The 21,972-nt window shown below is 45.8% G+C and overlaps 1 pseudogene; it reads left to right on the top strand.

Annotated features, from left to right (window-relative positions):
* The first annotated feature begins 3,533 nt into the window (after nucleotides 1-3,533).
* LOC142574801 (uncharacterized) lies at nucleotides 3,534-17,088 on the top strand (annotated as a pseudogene).
* Nucleotides 17,089-21,972: the final 4,884 nt, after the last annotated feature.

Raw genomic sequence — 21,972 nt, 5'->3', positions numbered from 1 at the left:
AAATCAGTCTACCCAAAACTGTACAAGCCAGCAGTTCATAGCTATTCATAGAACTGCAACATATGTCTATCACATTTCACCACACGCACAACTAGATGCAAAGTTTGGCAGGCTGTTCTCTGGCTGCATAAAATTCAGTACATTTGTGGTCACCCAAAGGTGGAAAATTTTCGTGTAACTACGGAATTCCTGTTTTAAGTACCTATGCATGTGAGGAAGCAGCATGCACCTAAAGGAGAGAAAAAGTGCATACACACGTGGAACTGCATGAAATCAAAATGTCTGCGTGGCTTCAATGACATAAATGAAGTGAATCGCATGACATGTTCCACAGGACCTTATGGCCTCCCAACATTAAGGTAAATGTACACTGATGACTAGCTGTAGAGTCACATGTTTACAAACACAATGCAAGCCAGAGAAACATGAATATTACTAGTCAAACCCAAACAACATTTTTAGGTGTGCTAAAAATTGCAAAACTGTTACCTCCCAAAAGGGCTATGATTTTTATTGATAGCAAGCAACAGTCTCACAGGCACGGGCAGAACAATTCCAACACTAGTTTTGTACAGCACATGCGAGTCGTGGCACCCTAGCGAAAATTCAAATAAAATTTGTATTAGTCTAATACAGTTTTGTATTAGATTAACAGAAATATTTATCAGTTGTATTGATTTACCTTTAAGTCCAATAGGCATTGTGCATTAGACTATAAGTCTTATAGAAACAGCGTTGCGAGTCTACTAGTTTCTCTATTAGACTAATTGGTCATATTGCTCTCACACAGAGTGTTGCTGGTCTATTAGGCAAGATGCATTGTTGGATTCTGCTGCTCTTGCTAGCTGCTTGTTCAATGCGAGGGTGAAAGGTGAAAATTAAGGGGTGCTACCTAAAAGTTCCTGGAATTTGAAAAGCGTGGGCAAAGTGAGGGTGGTACACATTTCTGCCACTAGATGTAGGTAGCAGTATACCTTGCTGATCAGTGTGCTGAATGACTTGCATCTAAGAAGTAGTGTTTCACAAGTGTAGTTTTGTAATGCAATGTTTCACTGATTTGGTGCATTTCTCAGCAACCAATATGGCAGACTTCAAATAGCAAAGGATTTGCATCAAGTTTTGTTTTAAACTTGGCAAATGTGCAACAGAAACTCATTGTATGCTAGAGGATGTTTTTAGAGTCGATGCCATGTGCGTAGGACATTTTTTTATGGTATAGATGCTTCAAAGAGGGCTGAATGTGTGTTGACAATAAATGTTCTAAACACCCGTCAACGAGGACAACCCCAGAAACGATAGCGGAAGTTCGTAAGGCTACTCTTGGAAATCGCAGGCTAACTATAAAGGACACCTGCGACATTGTAGGACAATCGAACAGCACAGTTCAGTGAATTTTGTCTTATGCTGTGAACATGAGGTGCATTGCTGCAAAATTCGTGCCAAGACTGCTCCATGATGAACAGAAGTTGCACTGTGTTTCTGTCCATATGGAACTGAAGCAAAAAGAGACAATCCTACATTCCTCTCCAGTGTAATAACTGGGGACAAGACATGGCTTTGTGGCTACGATCCTGAAACCAAACAGTAGTCGTCGCAATCAAAGTCACCAAATTCTCCGCGGCCAAAAAAGGCAAGTCAAGTTCGTGGCAATGTGAAGTCCATGCTCATTTTTTTTTTTACCTACATGGAATTGTCCACAAGGAATTCGTACCTCCTGGACAGTGAATAGCGAGCTTTACTGTGACACTTTGAGGCTCTTAACAGAGAGCATTCGATGCAAATGCCTGGAGAAGTCGAAGAACAACAACTGCCTTCTTCACGACGATGCTCTCGCTCACACATCAGTGGTTGTTCGAAATATCTTGTCTTTTTGGCTTCCAAACAAATCACAGCACTTCTGCAACCACCCTAGTCACCTGATCTCGCCCCCTTGCAACTTTTTCTTGTTCCCAAAGTTGAAGTTGAGGCTGAAAGGACGTCGACTTCACATTGTTGAAGAGGTCCAGTGAGAATCGCAGGCGGTCCTCAACACACTGTCACCTGGAGAGTTTCACGAATGCATGGAATTGTGGCAGAAATGCTGTGATCGGTATATGCATGCTCAAAGGGACTACTTTGATGGAGACAGTGTTGATTAGGCATTACAGTAAACACAATTTTTTTTACGACTGAATTCCCGGAACTTTCTGGCAGTACCTTATAGACTAGGGGACTACTTGCTTGCACTGAGAGTGTTTCTAATTAATCGCTGAATTATTGAGAATTCTGCTGTACAAATGTGCAAAGCAGACTGTGCTTGCATGTTTGCATTAGTTTCAGTGCACTAAGCTAGTGAAACATACACGAAAGCGAAGAGCACCAACGTGGTCTTCCCAATTTTTCTTTATTGATGATGTTGCCTAACTAGGCCTCTGTTCAGCCTCATTGCGATGAGTTGTTCAGGAAACAGGTAGTGTTTACAGCACAGCAAATACTTCCCCACACGAAAAAGAGAAAGAACAACCAGGTATATTCTCTAAGTCACAGTTGCGGTGCCCATTAAGCTCAAGAACAATGGCACAATAGCGGCAACCATATTTGTTTGCCACCGCAATTTGCTGCTGAAGTTTCGTTTGTCCCGTATATATTCTTGTAAAGTGCGTATATAGTATTGCTAAATTTGTAACCTAAACTGCTAACTCGTTAGTGCAAACAAACGGCCATGATACTTATTCACGTCAAAGAACTGCATCACAGAGAAGGGAACATGGCAGGAGGGAAAAGCATAAAACTGTGACCGTAGTCAGCCATACTTGTGCACAGCATCTATGCATTAGCGGCTGCCATGTCAAGGCAAGGTGCGCGCATTTGTTAATGAATTTAAGGAACCCATAGTGTCAATACCTGTGCAATCTTATTCGTGCAGTAGTGTGTTTGGATAATTTCATCTGTGGATGCTGTTGCGGCTTCAAAACAATGCAAGGCAACTGTTTCTATCTCCTTGCTTTGTGCATCCATCAGCGTACATTGATGTGCAGTGTTTTCCCCGACGCCAATTCTACCATTTGGAGGTAATTATTCGACTTATTTATGCACATAGTACAGTGTAAAGTTGTTTTCTTTCTTTATCCCAACAGTGGACTTGCTTCATACAGTGTCGTTCTCTCAATTTTCATGTGCACTGCAGCAAAGGCACGCCCGTTTCCGACAACGCTGTGCAAGATTTCTGCCTAGAATTGTTCCTTATCTTCCCACAGTTTTGACACAATACACAGAACATCTTTTATTGATTATGTGCACTTTCAGTTACTTTTTCATGTCAGAAGCCATCATTTTTCATTATGGTAAACATTTCGAGCTAGCGTATACCACTTTGCCCTAAAATTACTTGGGTAATGGCGGAGCTACATTAATTCAGCTTGGAAGCTGGCAGCTTACTATTTACTACAGTGTAAAAATAGGCTAGGTGTGCGAACGGTGGCCGCTAAACATAGAGCGGCAGTGTCCCAACACTGGTGCATGTTTTGGTCACTCTCCGACAGACGGCGGGACGATGTCACGAGCTTACATTGGCTATGTTAGCGCCGCTCGCTTCTATCTCAACGTGGCTCGGCGTTTCTTTTTCTGGTGTCAGGTGTGCACATGCAAGTGTGATGGGCAGGAAATGTTTTGATCCCCGCTGCAGAACAGGTTACAAAAGCTGTACAGAGAAATTGTCTCTCTTTTCTCCACCGAAAGACGAAGAACGCTTGAACCTTTGGCGTCGAGCTATCCCAAGGAAGGATTGAGTCCTTCAGCCGAATGATCATGTCTGCAAAAAGCACTTTGAGCCTCATCTTGTGTCCAAGACCTGGACAGCGCACTACAATGAACACGTCTTGATGAATGCTCCGCGAAAAGCATCACTGGCGAGCGATGCTGTTCCCACAAGATTTCCCGACTGCCCGGCTTGCCTATAGAAAACGGTGAAAACAAGGAAGTGTCCGGCGGAAAGACATCCGTGGTCGCAGTCAAAAAGACGATGCATTGCATCAAAAGATTGTAACGAATAAGAAGCCTCGTCTAGCAATGACAGTGGTGGCATTAATGGAAGCTCATTTCAAGCATTGTCGAATGCACCGGAGCACAACATGGATGCGTTTGAAGAGCAAACATGTGATAAAATGCCTCAATCTGCTGGTCCTAGCTCACCACTGGAATCTGTATACGCTCCATTCGCAAGTTTGTTCAGCGATTTACCACAGTCATTTCTTCCGTCAAACTCATGGGGATACAACCTGCTTGACTTTGGAGAAGTAAACAGCGTCGTCTTCTCCCAGCTGGAGCGCAACAAAAAACCTGTAAGCCGTTTACAGTCAGATGCATGCCTATTGCCAGTGAGCCCTGCATCTTCCTTGGTAACCACTAAAATTGTTGAAATTCATGAAGATGTGCTGGCAAACATAACCGCGGTGGACAGGTCAGTTTCAATGGCAGATGTGCAGTATGAAGGTAATGTAACAACTATGGATGACGTTAAGGCTTTCTTAGAGCACGTTGTTAAGACAAAACTGTGCAATGGTGGACCGAGCAATCTGGAGTACCCGCATGCTGAAACAAAATGCGCATATCTTGATAACAACCAGAAATGGCGGCACAAGAGATGCTCTATTGTTCTTGACCCTAGTGACTCGAACTTATTAGTATCAAACGTCCTGCGAATGCACCAGAAAAGAGCAGAAGAAAGAATGCGCAGGCTTAGGCCTTCAGGTACATGTCCGTTGACTTCATGCCAGAGCAAGGACAAAGTTGCAGCACTGAGTCGGGCAAATTATGCTCTGAAAAGGTCGAAAAATCGTCTGCTCAACCGCTTTAAAAAAATGTCGGAGCTTGCAGAAGCTCATATCCACATGCACAAAATGTCAGAAGAACTGGGCGAGAAACTGCACACAATAGATCTCCCTAGTGCTCAGCTGACCGTGGTAAAGGAGTGCGTAGCAGCAGCGAGGTTGACGAACAAAAAAAGCAGACAGTACACAGAGGATTGGCTTCTGATGTGCTTGCTGTTGCACATACGCAGCCCATCTGCATACTCGTTCGTGCGAGATAATGAGGTGCTCCCCCTTCCTTGCGTTACAACAGTGCACAAGTACCTGAACATGATAAGGGTCAGGTGTGGCTTTGACAAGAGGTTTTTCAGAGCCTTTAAGACGGCCACAAAAGACGATTTTCAACGCCACGTAATATTTGTTTTTGACTAAATGTGTGTCCGAAAGAAAATTCGAGTTCATTCAAAGACGATGACATACAGTGGCTTTACTGATTATGGAGATTTTTCAGGGGCCCCCGACGACCTTGCTGACCACAGGCTTGTGTTTACCTTTCGGTCATTTGGCGACAAGTACTTTCAGCCGATAGCAGTGTTTGCAAGCAAGGGCCCCACAAAGGGAGCGGTACTCGCTCAGCTTGTCTTAAAAGCAATATTTTTGCTTGAAGACGCGGGAGCCTTAGTCAATGCAGTCGTCTGTGATGGCACAACTATGAAGTGTGCGATGTGGAAGGAGTTCGGCGTCACTGGAGCATTGCAACATACCCGGAACTACTTCATCTATCCCACTGACGAAAAAAGCAATGTATATGTGTTTTCTGACGCACCCCGTCTCATGAAATGCGTTCGAAACCATTTACTTTCACAGAAAGTGTTGTGCGTAAATGGCGATCGTGTTCACTGGGCACACTTTGACAGGCTGTTTATGGAGGATTCTAAACAGCCGAGAAATTTGCGTGTTTGCCCCAAATTAACTCTGTCCCACATCAACCCTTCAACAAACGAAAAAAAAGGGGGTGAAGCTGGCCACTCAGTTGTTCAGCTTGAGTGTAGTGGAAGGCTTGGAATTCTACTTGAAGAGAGGCACAAAAGGGCTTGAAAATGTCAAGGCAACAGTAGAGTTCACACTAAGGTTTGATGGTCTTTTTGATGCTCTCAACCGAAACCATCCAAAGGAAAGCATCACTGTTGGCAGTAGAGACATTAGGGTCCTGGCCTCGTTGTTGCATTGGTTAAATAAATGGGAAAAAGAAGTCGTAGCAGGAAAAATCTCAAGAGCAAGTTTCCTAACCGAGCAAACCGCTGAGGGCCTTCATGTGACTATTTTGTCCGCACTAGAACTACTATCAAGATACCTGCTAAAGGAGTGCAGTTTCAAATACGTTTTAACAGGAAAACTTAACCAAGACAGGTTGGAACGCTTCTTTGGGATTATCCGACAGGCTGGTGGCCAAAATGACCACCCATCTATGCCAACATTTCTGTACCTTTACAGCATGTTATCAGTTTACAGTTTGATTAAACCCCTAAATTCGGAAACTCAAGTTGAAAATGAATCTCGACAAGGTGCACCTCTACTAACGCTCAAAGATTTGAAACTTGCTTTTGACGACAGTATCAAGTCAGAAGGACACCTTAAGCAACTCAAAGAGAAGCTAGATGGCCTAGTTACTGTTGAAGAGGAAGTTGACCATGTGTTCGACAACTTGCATGAAGCACCGGCAGCTGCAGACTGCATAATGTATTATTTAGCTGGTTTTATATGCTGCAAGTACTTGAAAAGCACGTGCAAAATGACGTGAAGGGTTATTTTTTGGAAGAAAGCGCACTTCATCATCAGCCGGAAAGCAGCCTCATTCTGTGTAAAACCAGGGGAGGCCTTTCGCACCCAAAGCCTTTTTCAGTTGCTTCATGCAACGGAGATGGAATTCCACAAGCATGCGGCTCTCAGAAATGCCTATGAATTAACATTGGACAACATGCTTGATAAGTACAAGTTTCAGTTCTCTTGTGCCGATCATAAAGAAGTTATGGCTGGCGTGCTACACAGTTATGTAGGCATGAGAATGAGGAAGTTCTGCAAACAACAGAAATCTGAGGCAAAAAATAACTTGCAGGAGCATTTAATTTGCTGAATTAAATTATGGGCATCATGAACTTACCCGTGTGCACGAAATGTGTGCCAGTGTCCAGTTTGTTTATGGTACATTAACACTTGTACGAATAATTCAGTTTATCACGTGCTCTCTGTACATGTCAAATAAATGTCAATCTGGACAAAACTTTACTGCTTTTGCATCCCTGGTTTTTAGATGGCAGTCGTCCACATGATTGACTCACGTGGAGCAAATGCCGACAAACCGACGCTAGTCCATCCTGTACACTAACATCACAACCACCTCTAGCAGAACATTCAACTTTGATTATTAAAAAATGGGGCCTTTGAATAGCCACATTGGAAAGTTGTTTTGCAGCACAACACAATTTAACTGCGAGCTTGTATAGGTTAAAGTACACATAAAACTAGTTATCGCACTGAGGTTTTGGCATCTCATCATGGTAAGTTCAGTGGGTGCGTTAGGTATTATAGCCACTAATATTTAACACAGTTCGCTACAGCGTCAAGGAGCCTGATCAGTATTGCCGACTACCATTGCGCTGCACTCGTCGTGCCATGCTCCTATACCGGCACGGATGAGCTCGTGAACTACACGGCTCTCGGAGCACGCTTAATCTCGTGAAATGTATGCTTCGTTCATCGCAAACAAGTTTCCGTCTCAAGCTGGAGTAACATACGCATCTAGTTTAACGTAAGAAGCGAATTCGAACATTCTATTGGCGCTTTTCACATCCGTAATGAATCTCGCCTTGCTTCTCTGGTTCAAAACCAAGGCCCTTGTGTCTGTGGCGCCATCTGCCAAGGGCGACGCGATACATGCACAACTTTTTTCCGCCTGCACGGCCTTTGTTCAGCCACCTAGCCTATTCTTACACCGTGCTATTTCCTCAGGGCACATTTAGTGGTACAACTAGCACCCCTGCTTTGAATGTTTCTATATGTGTGTATTTTCGTGCCCAGGTTTTTTTTCAACCCCCTCCTCAGAAGGACATCCTCTGGTCGAAGTGAATCAAAGGCTATGGCAGACAAGATTGCTGACTTTACGAAGATCATGAAAGGGAATTTGTAAAAATATGCTTCTAGCAATTTTTTCAATTCTACCTGTTTTTCATTATTCTGTATCTGGTGCATTCAGTACACCATAACGTAACATTCTTCAGGTTGTATTGCGCCTCAATTCACGTTATGAGCCTAAACAGCTACAGATCTTCATAATTATATATAGGTCTATTAGTGTATCCGTCTGAGGATTGATATATGTCGCAAATGCAACATTGGCTTTCACACCACTATATAAAAGAGACAAACATTAGTACTAGACCTATTAGACTAATACCCTAATAGGTGTATTAAACTAACACACTAATAGGCTATTAGACTAATATACTAACAGACCTAATAGTTCACTGTACAGTGAACTCTCATGAAGACAAACTCGGTTAAGCTGAATTCTTGCATATAACGTACAACATGAGACTGTTTCTTTGGTTTTCAATAGGCTCAATGCAACAAAAAAAAAAATCTGCTTAAGACGAACTTCCTCAGACGTGCTCTTCGGAAGATGAATATTCGGAGTGACTGCCACTGCTACCGAACCTGGAGGCAAAAGTGCCTCGATGCACCGCACCTGGGGGCACGACACATCAAGGCACCCACTGGAGGCCTGCAGTGCACATCGCTCGTGGACAGAGGCAAAAACAAGAGGAAGAAACAAAGAGACAGTGGCGTTTCACTTCGTGAGCGCAGGTGCCGTGCAAGCGTATGTGTGCTATAGTGCATACAAAGCTATCGGCCCTCGGTGTGCCCAGATTGTCCGCATCGCAGATCGTATTCAAGAGAGGGCTTGTGCGGCCACGCCATACACAGCAGCCGCCGGTGTAGAATGCCCCTTGTAAACATTCGGTTACTAACTAAATTAACAAACATGGCGTCAGTGTGCACAGGCAAACATGAACACATCACACTCAATGACCACGGATGCTTGCTGTCAGAACACAGGCACGTGGAATCGCGACAGCAGCAGCGAGCAAAGCGACCGTCACGCTGTCCGTTGCTTCGATGCAAACTGAGTGGCGAGAACACAGCGCATGCAAAGCTACGAGCCATCGGCCCACCTAGATTGTGCCCCTAAAGCAGCTCACACTCAAGATAAACCCCGTGTGACCGCGTGGCCAACGTACAAAGCCCCCCTCCCTCCCCGGTGCTATGCGCCCGAAATTAGCAAAAAAATACCCTGAAGTATTGTTTTGTGACAGCACCTATAAAGTGAACAAAGAAGGTTATATTTTGCATTCAATTCTCTATGAGGATGGAGCTAGCCATGGTAGGCCAACGTTATGCATTGGTTCAGATTAAGAGTTTCCTGGAGACAGTGCAGTGCATGAATCCTGTTGCAAAGAGCAAGTGCGAAGTCACAGTCGTGGACAAAGGTTTACCTAAATGAAATGAATATAGTTATTTAGCTTCTGCTTGAATGTAGAATCTTATGTTCATGGCATGTAGTACTAAGATATTTACGCGCCAAAGTTATGCTGCATGATTCAAACAGCCTAGATAAAAATAGTGTAAAGGTGTAATTACCAAACCTTTTTTTCACACGCTGTGGACAAGGTAAATGAAAAGCACTTGCTGAATTTGGAAACAGCACGTATAGACTTGAAACTAAACATTTAGACAGAATTACCTGTCTGGTTGGGAAATTCATTAGGACTTTCAGACTGACTTCAACCAAGTAAGTGAACAAGGCGTCTGATGTAAATTCTTTATTCAAAAGAGTCGAAACGCATTCCTCATCAGAATCAGATCAAAAGAAAGAAAAGAGAACGGTTCTCAACGAACTTAAAAGGAATGGCTACAAAGGGGACTTCATTCGAAAAACAACCCGACAACAAAAAAGAAGAAACAAACTACACAACCTTCAGCCATTTAATTCTCCTCCACCCTGGAAATAAGTGTCCATCCTATACGTCAGAGGTACCAGCGAAGCTCTCAGCCGAATGTTGAAAAAAGAAGGCCTCAAAGTTGTGCACAAAGCGACAAAGACTTTTAATATCCTTCTCCCTAAACCAAAAGATCGTCCACCAAAAGAAAAAGCTCCAGGCGCCATCTACAAAATCAGCTGTGGCGACTGTCTGGCGTCGTACATCGGGGAAACCAAAAATCTAAAAGAAAGAATCAAACAGCACATGGACGTCAGAACATTCAACCGTATAGGCAGCGCTGTCGCTGAACAATTTGAAGACGCCGACCACAACATTGCTTTCCAAGAAACCCAAATCCTTCAAACAGACGAACTCGCAAAAAAGACTACTGGAATCACGGCAAATTCAGAATGTGAGGGGTAATATAAACCGCATGAAGGGCAACATACCCTCGGTGTATATCCATGGACTTGGCGACATGATGAAAAGAAGAAAAGGATGCCCAGCCAGGTAGATTCTTGCTCGAGGTCACCAACATCAATATGTCTGCACTTTCCCATAAACCCCGCCTCCCGTTAATGGCACTCTCGCGGGTCAATCTCCCCCCAGCGCTGGTCATCCTAGCCAACCAGCACCACTGCAGCCATCTCACCCTTTCGCTTCCCCCCTTTCCCATCTATGAAGTGGCTCCCCACCTTCCGTACTCTCCCCTCCTTTTTTTACAAAAGACCCTTTAAAAGCTGCACACCGCCACCCCCGAAGAACAACCCCTGAAGAAGGAGCTGAATAGGCTCTGAAACATTGGACTAATAAAATTCACTTACTTGGTTGGAGTCAGTTTGAAAGTCTTAATCAATTTCCCAACCAGACAGGCAATTCTGTCGAAATGTTGAGCTTCAAGTCTATACATGCAGACTTAGGACTAGAGGCAATGCAACTTGCAAAGAACTATATAAAAGCCATGCAAGGAATATCCACCTTCAAGGCTCACCTAGACTTCACCCGGAAATGCAAACACGAAAACGTTGTGCCACGAAGTCCCCAGTTACACCAACCAATCAACACACCAGAAGGCCGGAACATCATCAACGAGGCCCAGTAAAGGTTGGTGACAGCACAGTTACGTGAGTGCCACATGGTGATTCAGAAGAAAGAAGTCAACGCGTTCTTCGCCAAAAGACAGCTTGAACACCAGGTACCCCTCCCTTTTCATCAATCGATTCATTTGTAAAGGCCATCGCGTCCTCAGAGGAAATGAAACACCTTGAAATGCAGAAGCAGCTCTCTTCCGTAATCAATGAAACCGAGAAATCAGGATTGTTAAACAAACACACAGTAACCAATTTATTAACAAGAACGCTCACGACTGAAGAAACTTCAATCCTGGCAACAAATTCAATGTTAACACAGATAACCCACCCTTTCCCAAGGTGATCGCCACCCTTGAGAGCGGCATCCAGCAACTGGACCCTAAAGTGTGGAAACAGGTCAGACTGAAAGCAATCGGCATAATAAGGTCCAATAACAACCGCAGAAGAGAACACAAATTGTCTTCCGACAAAATGTGAGCACTGAGAATACTGAAAGAAGATACAAGCATTGTAATCGTACCGGCGGACAAGGGGAACTCAACCATTGTTTTGAACATACATGACTATGAGGAAAAGGTGTCTGCCCTACTTAACAGCCAAGACTACGAGAAACTAAAGGACCCCACTACGAGAACCCAATTGGTGCTGAATAAGACGCTTGTTGAAATATTCCACGGCCAACCAAATTCTCGAAATCTCTACCTAAAATTAATGTGTAGGAATGGAACCGCCCCAGCTTTTTACAGCTTACCAAAACTCCATAAACCCGGAATCCCATGACGACCAATCGTACACTTTCCGTGTTGCCCACTGCGATCACTATCCACTTACTTGCAGCAGATTATATCACCACTCACCGGAAGGACAGCATCCCACATGCGCGACTCCAAGAATTTCATCAAACTCACATCAAAAGTATGTATCGATGATGAATGCCCAGTCTCTTTTGATGTGATCTCTCTGTTCACCAGAGTACCCATTAAGTTGGCTACTTCCGCAACTAGGGATGCCCTGGAATGCAACGATACACTCAGCGAGAGAACCCCCTAGAGTGTAGATGAGATCTGCCGCCTTCTCAAGGTGTGCTTGTCTGCCGCCACATATCAAGGACAGGAATACCTGGCAACGTACATCTCAACTGCCATCAAGCACGCTGACAGAGGTGGCCTGGATTGAGGCCACCTGCTCAGTAGTCCACTGAGCGATAATAAAGTTTTCTCTCTCTCTCTCCTTTTACCCGTTTACTAAATGGAACCTAGTGATTCATTTGCAACCATATACTTGCTTTGCAGAACAGAATAATATGCGGATAATGAATACCTTCTTCCACAAGTGGGACAGCCGAAAGTGGACGTGGAGGAGCCCGAATGGCGAGACTAGAAATGAAATAGACTTTATACTCTGCGCTAACCCTGGCATCATACAAGATGTGGACGTGCTCGGCAAGGTGCGCTGCAGTGACATTGGATGGTAAGAACTTGAATTAGCCTAGACCTCAGGAGGGAACGGAAGAAACTGGTACACAAGAAGCCAATCAATGAGTTAGCGGTAAGAGGGAAAATAGAGGAATTCCGGATCAAGCTACAGAACAGGTATTCGGCTTTAACTCAGGAAGAGGACCTTAATGTTGAAGCAATGAATGACAATCTTGTGTGCATCATTAAGGAGTGTGCAATAGAAGTCGGTGGTAACTCCGTTAGACAGGATACCAGTAAGCTATCGCAGGAGTCGAAAGATCTGATCAAGAAACGCCAATGTATGAAAGCCTCTAACCCTACAGCTAGAATAGAACTGGCAGAACTTTCGAAGTTAATCAACAAGCGTAAGACAGCTGATGTAAGGAAGTATAATATGGATAGAATTGAACATGCTCTCAGTAATGGAGGAAGCCTAAAAGCAGTGAAGAAGAAACTAGGAATAGGCAAGAATCAAACGTATGCGTTAAGAGACAAAGCCGGCAATATCATTACTAATATGGATCAGATCGTTCAAGTGGCTGAGGAGTTCTATAGAGATTTATACAGTACCAGTGGCACCCACGACGATAATGGAACAGAGAATAATCTAGAGGAATTCGAAATCCCACAAGTAACGCCGGAAGAAGTAAAGAAAGCCTTGGGAGCTATGCAATGGGGGAAGGCAGCTGGGGAGAATCAGGTAACAGCAAATTTGTTAAAGGATGGTGGGCAGGTTGTTCTAGAAAAACTGGCCACCCTGTACACGCTATGCCTCATGACTTCGAGCGTACCGGAATCTTGGAAGAATGCTAACATAATCCTAATCCATAAGAAAGGGGACGCCAAAGACTTGAAAAATTATAGATTGATCAGCTGTCCGTTGCCTACAAATTATTCACTAAGGTAATTGCAAAGAATCAGTAAGACCTTAGACTTCCCTCAACCAAAGGACAAGGCAAGATTCCGTAAAGGCTACTCAACAATACGCCATATTCAGGTGATAGGTGATATCGCCTGATATCAATCAGGTGACAGAGAAATGTGCAGAATATAACCAACCCTTATATATAGCTTTCATTTATTACGAGAAAGCATTTGATTCTGTCGAAACCTCAGCAGTCGTGGAGGCATAACGGAATCATGGTGTAGACGAGCCGTATGTAAAAAATACTGAAAGATATCTATAGCGGCTCCACAGCCACCATAGTCTTCCATAAAGAAAGCAACAAAATCCCAATAAAGAAAGGCGTCAGGCATGGAGATACGATCTCTCCAATGCTATTCACAGCATGTTTACAGGATCTATTCAGAGACCTGGATTCGGAAGAATTGGGGATAAGAGTTAATGGAGAATACCTTAGTAACTTGCGATTCACTGATGATATTGCCTTGCTTAGCAACTCAGGGCACCAATTGCAAGGCATGCTCACTGACCTGGAGAGGCAAAGCAGAAGAGTGGGTCTAAAAATAAATCTGCAAAAACTAAAGTAATGTTTAACAGTCTTGGAAGAGAACAGCAGTTTGCGATAGGTAGCGAGGAGCTGGAAGTGGTAAGGGAATACATCTACTTAGGGCAGGTAGTGACTGCGGATCCGGATCATGAGACTGAAATAATCAGAAGAATAAGAATGGGCTGGGGTGCGTTTGGCAGGCATTCTCAGATCATAAACAGCAGGTTGCCACTATCCCTCAAGAGAAAAGTGTATAACAGCTGTGTCTTACTAGTACTCACGTATGGGGCAGAAACCTGGAGGCTCACAAAAAGGGTTCTACTTAAATTGAGGACGATGCAACGAGCTATGGAAAGAAGAATGATGGGTGTAACATTAAGGGATAAGAAAAGAGCAGGAACAAATGCGAGTTAATGTCATCTTATTTGAAATTAAGAAAAAGAAATGGGCATGGACAGGACGTGTAATGAGGAGGGAAGATAACCGATGGTCATTAAGGGTAACAGACTGGATTCCAAGGGACGGGAAGCGTAGCAGGGGGTGGCAGAAGGTTAGGTGGGCGGATGAGATTAAGAAGTTTGCAGGGACATGGCCACAATTAGTACATGATCGGGGTAGTTGGAGAAGTATGGGAGAGGCCTTTGCCCTGCAGTGGGTGTAACCAGGCTGATGATGATGATGATGACGACGCCATGCAATCGTTCACCGTTTTGAATCAGCTGTTTTCGGCTTGCTTTTGGCTGGCGTTGTTAGGCCTAAGCAGACTGCTATCGCACCGGTCAAGTCGCACAGGCCATGCATTTGCATTCTTTCTGAAAGCGGAGGTATTTTTTCATAATAGCAACATAGCTGAAGTCGCTCGACTGATTTACCAGCTTGGCAACTGTAGTCGTGAAGTCGCGTAGACCTGTGTATCATAGGTTGGTGGTCCCCTTTGCGTTTGCGTGGCTCTACCAGTGTGAAAGCAGAGTAGGGCGAGGTGATAGCTATAGCACTTAGAGATTCTAATATTCCTAACTAAACACATTACAGGTCACAGCCTTACACAGGAGGAAGCTGCTGCCCTCTTATTTGAATTGCCTGAGAATGCAGAAGTCAGTGAAGACCACTGGGACAGCAAAAGCAATGAGTTCGTCCCAGAGTTAGCGCCTGTGGAAGAGGAAAACGCTAACGAAGGTGTCCCTTGCAGCAGTGTGGCTTCGAAGCAAAAGCGCTCATATTCGTGAAAAAGACCCACAAATAAGAAAAGCACATGCAAGTTGGTCCATGCTGCTCTTTCGGACGAAGAGGATGACGCAACGTTAGAAAGCTGGACTAGTAATCTCCCAAACAGTATTTTAGATGTACCAAAAATATGAGACCCGCTGTTCTGCTCGGAAGCTCCTTTTACCGCAAAGGAGGCCTTCTTCTTGTACACTTATGAAGAAGTGCTCGACATTCTCGTCACAGAGACGAACAGGTATGCCAAGCAGAAGCATCAACCAGGCTGGCGTGAAGTTTCTAAGCAGGAGCTTGAAGCCTTCGTATGGATGCTTCTTTTGATCAGTGTGAACCCTACTCATCACATGTACTTATATGGGAGTAGTGACAAACTTTTTCATGTGGAAGAATTAAGTGATGACTTTTAAGAGATTTCCAGCAATCCTCAACTGCCTTCATATTACTGACCTATCAAAGCGGAAGGGGCCAAGATGGCTACAACTGACTTAGAAAAGTCCATCCTCTTGTTGATACTTTGAATGAACATTTCAAGCGGCACTACATCCCTTCATGTCATCAAGTAGTGGATGGAAGTATGATACCATTGAAAGGGCGGTCCTTTTTGAAGCAGTACATGCCAATGAAGCCGATCAATCATGGGTATAAGGTGTGATGCCGGGCTGATTCTGCAACAGGCTACCTTCTACAGTTGCAGATTTCTGAAGGAAAAGATGGCAACCGGCTTGCTGATCTAACCTTAGGAGAGTATGTCATCTTGTCACTCTCCGAGGATGCCCAAGAGGGCTCTCAGTTGTTTTTTGTCAATTCTTTTACAGTAGAAACCCGCAGTAATGAAATCCCGAGGCAATGAAATTCTCGCCACAACAAAATATTTTCGGATACCCAGTGAACACCACAGGAGTCAATGCATTTTCTATCTCGCGACAACAAAACTTTCCTACAGCAATACCTCATTAAAAAAATTTTCTGAAACGACAGTCCACAAATAATCTACTCACATAACACTAATTGTGTCCAGAAACTGTTGAAATGCATTCGGTGTGCGCTAAAATTGCATGAACTACCGCCACAGCACACTTGCATGGCCGCCGTCATTATTGTTTACAATAAAAGAAGAGCCTCGCAACACCTCATGACAGGCAAAAGCGATGATGAAGATGGTGGTTGGTGACTGCACAGCGTCTGGGCCAAAAATGCAATTATTGGTATTTAAGTTACACAAATAAAAAAATGGACAAGAAGCGTAGGCAACCTCGCAGCGAGCACGTTTTATTTTCTCCTGTGTGCCATCACAGCATGTGCCAAATGCAGAGCGAAACGCCTGCGTGTGTGGCAGCCAAATCGACATCTACTACATGTGAAGGCTTGGATAACCCGGATGACACTTTATCAGTGGGCTTTGTGTACCGCCACACATGGTCGTGTGCTCAGTGTCGTAGGTGCTAGAGTGCGTGAAGGGTGTGCCTGTGTGCCAATCGGGCCATTTGTTTTGACAGCCTGCTAAGATGCTGCCTCCAGCCAAAAAGTGGAAATTTATGACACTGCAGGATAAGACTGCAATTATTGCCCAAGCTGGAAAGGGCAGGAAGAAAATGGATATCGCCGACAAATTTGGAATTGCATGCAGTTCGATATCTACGATTCTGAAAAAGAAGGCCTCCATTCTCGGCACGCTCGGAAATGGTGTGACTGCGAAAAACAAAACGGTGAGCGCTGCGGCATTTCCAGACGTAGACAAGGCAGTGTTCGCATAATTTTGTGAACAGCATGCCAACAAAGTGCCGTTGTCTGGCAGAGTGCTTCAGCAGAAGGCGCTGGACTTCGCGTGCATTCTCGGGCACACTGATCTTAAGGCTAGCCCTGGCTCTGGCTGGTTGAGCCGCTTCAAAGCCCGCCGCAACATAGTGGCCAAAGTCATTTCCAGGGAGGCAATAGCCGTTGACCCTGTGACAACGTCGTCGTGGCTGCTGACCAACAAAGAAGCATTGGACCAGTGCAAGCCCTCGGACATTTATAACGCAGATGAGACGGCCTTATTCTAAGAGATGCTGCCATCGAAGACCCTGGAGTTAAAAGGCCAGAAATGCCGGGGGGCGGAACAAAGCAAGCGGCGTATAACAATTTTGTTGTGCACTAACATGGACGGCACAGATAAACGGCCACTGCTTGTAATCGGCAAAAGCAAGAAGCCCTGCTGCTTCAAGGGAAATCGTCGGCTGCCCGTACAATACACCGCGAACCTGAAGGCATGGATGACCCAGCTGGCTCGAGGTCTTCGATACGGACATGCGGAAGGCAGGCAGGTCGGTCTGCCTTTTCTTGGACAATTGCAGTGCTTATCATGTTGACGATGTGGAGCTTGGAAACGTGCGCTTGGTTTTTTTTCCACCAAACTGCACTTCCGTGCTGCAGCCGCTCGATCAAGGCGTCATTCGTAGCGTCAAGTGCACCTAAAGGGAGAGACTGATTCAGCGTCTGCTGCTGAACCTCCAGTTGAAGCGTCCCACCGTAGTGGACATGTTCATGGCGCTTGAGATGGTGGCCGCCGCATGGGTTCTGACGTCGCCAGCCGTGACAGCTAATTGTTTTAAACATGCCGACTTCATTGCCACTCGGCAAGCATCATGCGCTGATCCAGTGGCATCACAAGATTCGCCTGAAGGCGCACTCGATGACAGTGCTGACGGCACAGTGCCACCATCTCTGGCCCACGCATGGTATGAATTTTCTGCCATGACAGAGAGTGTTCCGGATGGCCTCGACATAGATGAGTTCATTCATACAGATGAAGGTGCTGTCGTGCATGAAGAGATGACCGATGAGGTCATCATGAGTAGCGTTTGCGAAGGTGCCGACGACGCCAACGACCACCAGATACCTAATCATGGTAAGACAGCAAACCTGCCTGCTGTGTTACATGTCTTCGACGTAATTTGTTCATTTTTTGGTGAGCACGATGACGATGCTAGAGTGCGTAAACTGTGTGTCTGTGTGCCAATCGGACGATTTTTTGCCGTGCGAATACAGAGCAGTAAATTGCTGCAAGGCAAGGCTTGGCAAAGTAAGCCGACTGACTTTCGGCAATACATTTTTTTTTTTTTTGCAAGCCAATTCTCTTCCCTATCTTTTCTGCCTCATTCTCGCGCTAACGAAATTCCTGCAAAAGCAAAATTTTTTGCTTTCCCCGGCGATTTCGTTATTGCGGGTTTCGACTGTACTACGACGCGACTCCTTGAAATGCTTTCCGAGAAGGGCATTCTTGCAACTGGTACTGTGCGCATCAACTGCAAGGACTTGCCGCAGATGATCAAGAGTGACAACAAGCTCAAGAAAAGAGAGCATTTGTGGTGGTCCAAAGGTACAGTAACTGCATACCAGTGGAAGGACAGCAAATGTGGCACAGCCATGTCACACTTCCACAATCCGGAAGCAGTTGTAGAAGTCAACAGAAGGCTTTCTAGTGGCGCTCTTGTAGGAGTCACTTGCCTGAAGGCAACATGTGACTACAACACATGGATGGGCGACGTAGATAGGTTTGATCAGTAGTGCAGTGCCTACCCAGCAGACCACCGCTCTAAAAAAAGATTGGCACAGAATTTTCTATTATCTCCTGGATGCCGCTCTTGTAAATGCTTTTGTGCAGTTTTCCGTGCACCATGAGACAACGTACTTGCTCTTTCGGCTTTCCCTTGGCCGCAGGTTAATAAATGGACAAACCTTCAGGGCACAGCAAGGAATTGTAGCCCATAAGACATTTGTGTGGACATTTGGACATTTGCGTTTTCAATCAGTGCTTCGTGCCATCGGCCGTATTGTACATTTTCGCCGACGGCTTACTACCACAATGGCGGGATCTGCGTCCGCCGTCTTCACTGTTCTCTGTGCATCTTTGTACATCGCACGTTCGGATAACACTTTTTCCGGTAAGTGAAATACTTTGCAATCCGTTTTTCGTCAACAATGTGAATATCTTTAGGTGTTACCAGCGACAATTATTGATGGATGGACTCTTCTGAAGAGCCCTGCGGGTTTTCGTCATCTTTACTTCTATACGAGGCTTCTGCTTGTTAGTCTTTGTGGTTAACATAGCATGAATCAACCAAGGTGAGTGCATTCGAAGAGGATGCGCTGGCTGTAATCAAGAACCAGACTGAACTCACCCTATTTTGTGTCCTTTTGTTCTTGCATGGTTTACTGCTGTGTACTGATTCTGGCTGCTGAGTTGAGCGCATGGCATATCTTTGTCAGTCAACCCTGGTGTTGAGCGCCCTCATCCGGCCCCAAGAGTGTATATATTCCAGTTGTTATCAAGTTCCCCTTTTCTGTGTTTTGTTATGGCAATAAAAGGTTCCGATACGCCTTGTAGCGATGGTGCCTCGCAATATGACCCACGCAGCTACGTAACACTGGCGACGAAGGTGGGATTGAATGAGACCGCCGCAATGGGAAGCTAGCTCCGTCGAGTACATACTCATTCATGCCTACTAGGAGTGACTCAAGTGGAATTTTTGAGTTTCCGAGTCGATGCTAAGGTAATCCACCCCACACTGGCCAAGACACAAGCCATCCTTAATGCACCGCAGCCATTGAACAGAGCCGAGCTGCAGGCCTTCCTGGGTCTTCTAAATTTCTATCACGCATTCCTTCCACACAAGGTCACTGGCACTGTCGCTGAACCCCTGCAGCGTTTGTTGAACAAGAAGGTCCCCTGGCTGTGGGGAAACCTAGAACAAACTGTGTTCGACAATGTGAAGAAGCTACTGGCATCCAACCAGGTACTGACGCACTTCGACGAGAAGAAGCCGGTAATCCTTGCCTGCGATGTGCCCCCGTACAGAATAGGAGCGGTGTTGAGTCACAGAATGCCGGATGACACGGAAGCACCAATTGATTTTTATTCAAGAATCTTGTTCTCTACGGAGCGGAATTATGCCCAGATTGATAAGGAGGCACTCGCTGTGGTTTCCAGAGTAAAGTTTCATGACTACGTATTCGGCCATTTCAAATCCATACAGACCACAAGCCGCTCCTGGGGCTCTTCACATCAGACCGGCAAACGCCACAGATGCTTTCACCGTGAATGTTGCGTTGGTACATTTTTCTGAATGGATACCAGCGTACTCTCCACCACCGACCAGGAAAACAGGCCACGCAGATGGTCTCAGCAGACTGCCTGAAGCGGACCAGTGCCAGGACGACCCTTCGCCAGCAGAGGTCGTCACGCTTCTGGACGTGCTTCCATAATCTCAGTCCATGCAGACGATATGGCTAAGTACTCTGCCAAGGACGCTATCCTCTCCTGTGTACTCAACAGGGTGTGGAAGGGGTGGCCAAGGTGCGCTCCGAGTACCGAATTCACACCATCTGTGTCCAGGCAACACGAGCTGTCCGCCCACAAGGGATGCTTACTGTGGGGTGACCGTGTGGTGATTCCACAGAAGTTCCGTTTGCAGTCCTTAAAGCTCTGCATATTGGACACCCCGCCATCGTTGGAATGAAAGCACTTGCCCGCAGTTATGTATGGTGGCCAGGCATGGATGCAGCCATTGAGGAATGGGTCTGGCGGTGCTTTCCTTGCCAGGAAACACGGCCTGAGATGCCTCGGGCACCTGTGCACCCATGGGAGACGACCCGGACTCCATGGTCACGCCTGCACATTGATTTCGCTGGTCCATTCGAAGGACACACCTTCTTGATTGTGGTGGATTCTTATTCCAAATGGCTGGAGGTCATACCAATGTCGTCAATGAAATCGAGTGCTCTAATCACTACCTTACGAAGATTGTTTGCAACTCATGGCCTGCCAGATATCCTCGTCTCAGACAATGGCCCACAATTCACATCCAGAGAACTTCGAGGGTTCCTGGATGCCAACCTCATCCGCCAAGTGACATCTGCATCGTTCCATCCATCCACGAACGGGCAGGCTGAAAGGATGGTATGGACCACCAAAGAGGCATTACCTCGGATACTCCAAGGAAGCTGGGCACAACGCCTGGCAGACTTCACTCTACAGCAGCATGTAACTCCGCACACAGCCACGAGACGCTCCCCGTGCGAGTTGTTGATGGGCCGCCGACTGTCTACCATGCGGGACCAGCTGCACCCAGACCAGGCCCCTGACAAGTCCTCCCGGTTGGCAGAAGCTCTGCCTACGCCACGCACATTCCAGCCTGACGACCCTGTATTTGTACGTAACTACAGCCAGAGCCCACCATGGGTATCTGCTGTGATTTCCAGAGCGACTGGCTCGATCTCTTATGAGGTTGCTCTTCCGGACGGCCCTGTGTGTCGCCGGCACGTGGACCAGCTTCATCGTCGGAGCAGCATTCCCATGATGTTAGCCGAAACCGTACCTGAAGGAGGACAGCCTGAGGTCTGGCCTGCGTGAAGCCCTTCACCTGGCAGAGTGAGCAGCAGCAAGACACCAGATCTCAGTGAACCCAAGGAGCAACCAATAGTCATGCAACCTTCGGACGACATAGCACCTCAGCCAGCACCAACAGAGCAAAGTGTAGAATTGCCGAGGCCCACGCTGTTCGCAGCGCTCCTGGAAGACACCCCGACATCCTCGGGACTTTGTGCTGGCATTGGCTGACTGTTGAGTCCGAACTAAGGGGGAAGGAGTGTTGTGTACCTATTCTGGCCGCTAAGTTCAGCGAATGACATATCTTCGTCGGCTTACCCTGGTGTTCAAGAGCGCCCTCACCCGGCCCCAAGAGTGTATATATTCCAGTTGTTATCAAGTTCTTCTTTTCTGTGTTTGTCTCATGACAACAATAAAAGGTTATTACCGATACGCCTTGTAGCGATGGTGTCTCACGATATGACCCACGCAGAAATGTAGCAGGTTACAGCATTGCGTGCGTGCACGCATCAGTGACTATGCAGTTTGTAGCATTCCCACTTTATAGCAAAACAATAAT

This window comes from Dermacentor variabilis, chromosome 3 (genome assembly GCF_050947875.1).
Source record: "Dermacentor variabilis isolate Ectoservices chromosome 3, ASM5094787v1, whole genome shotgun sequence".
Lineage (NCBI taxonomy): Eukaryota > Metazoa > Arthropoda > Arachnida > Ixodida > Ixodidae > Dermacentor > Dermacentor variabilis.
The sequence above is the reverse complement of the archived record's forward strand: the minus strand, read 5'-3'. Positions and strand labels throughout refer to the sequence as shown.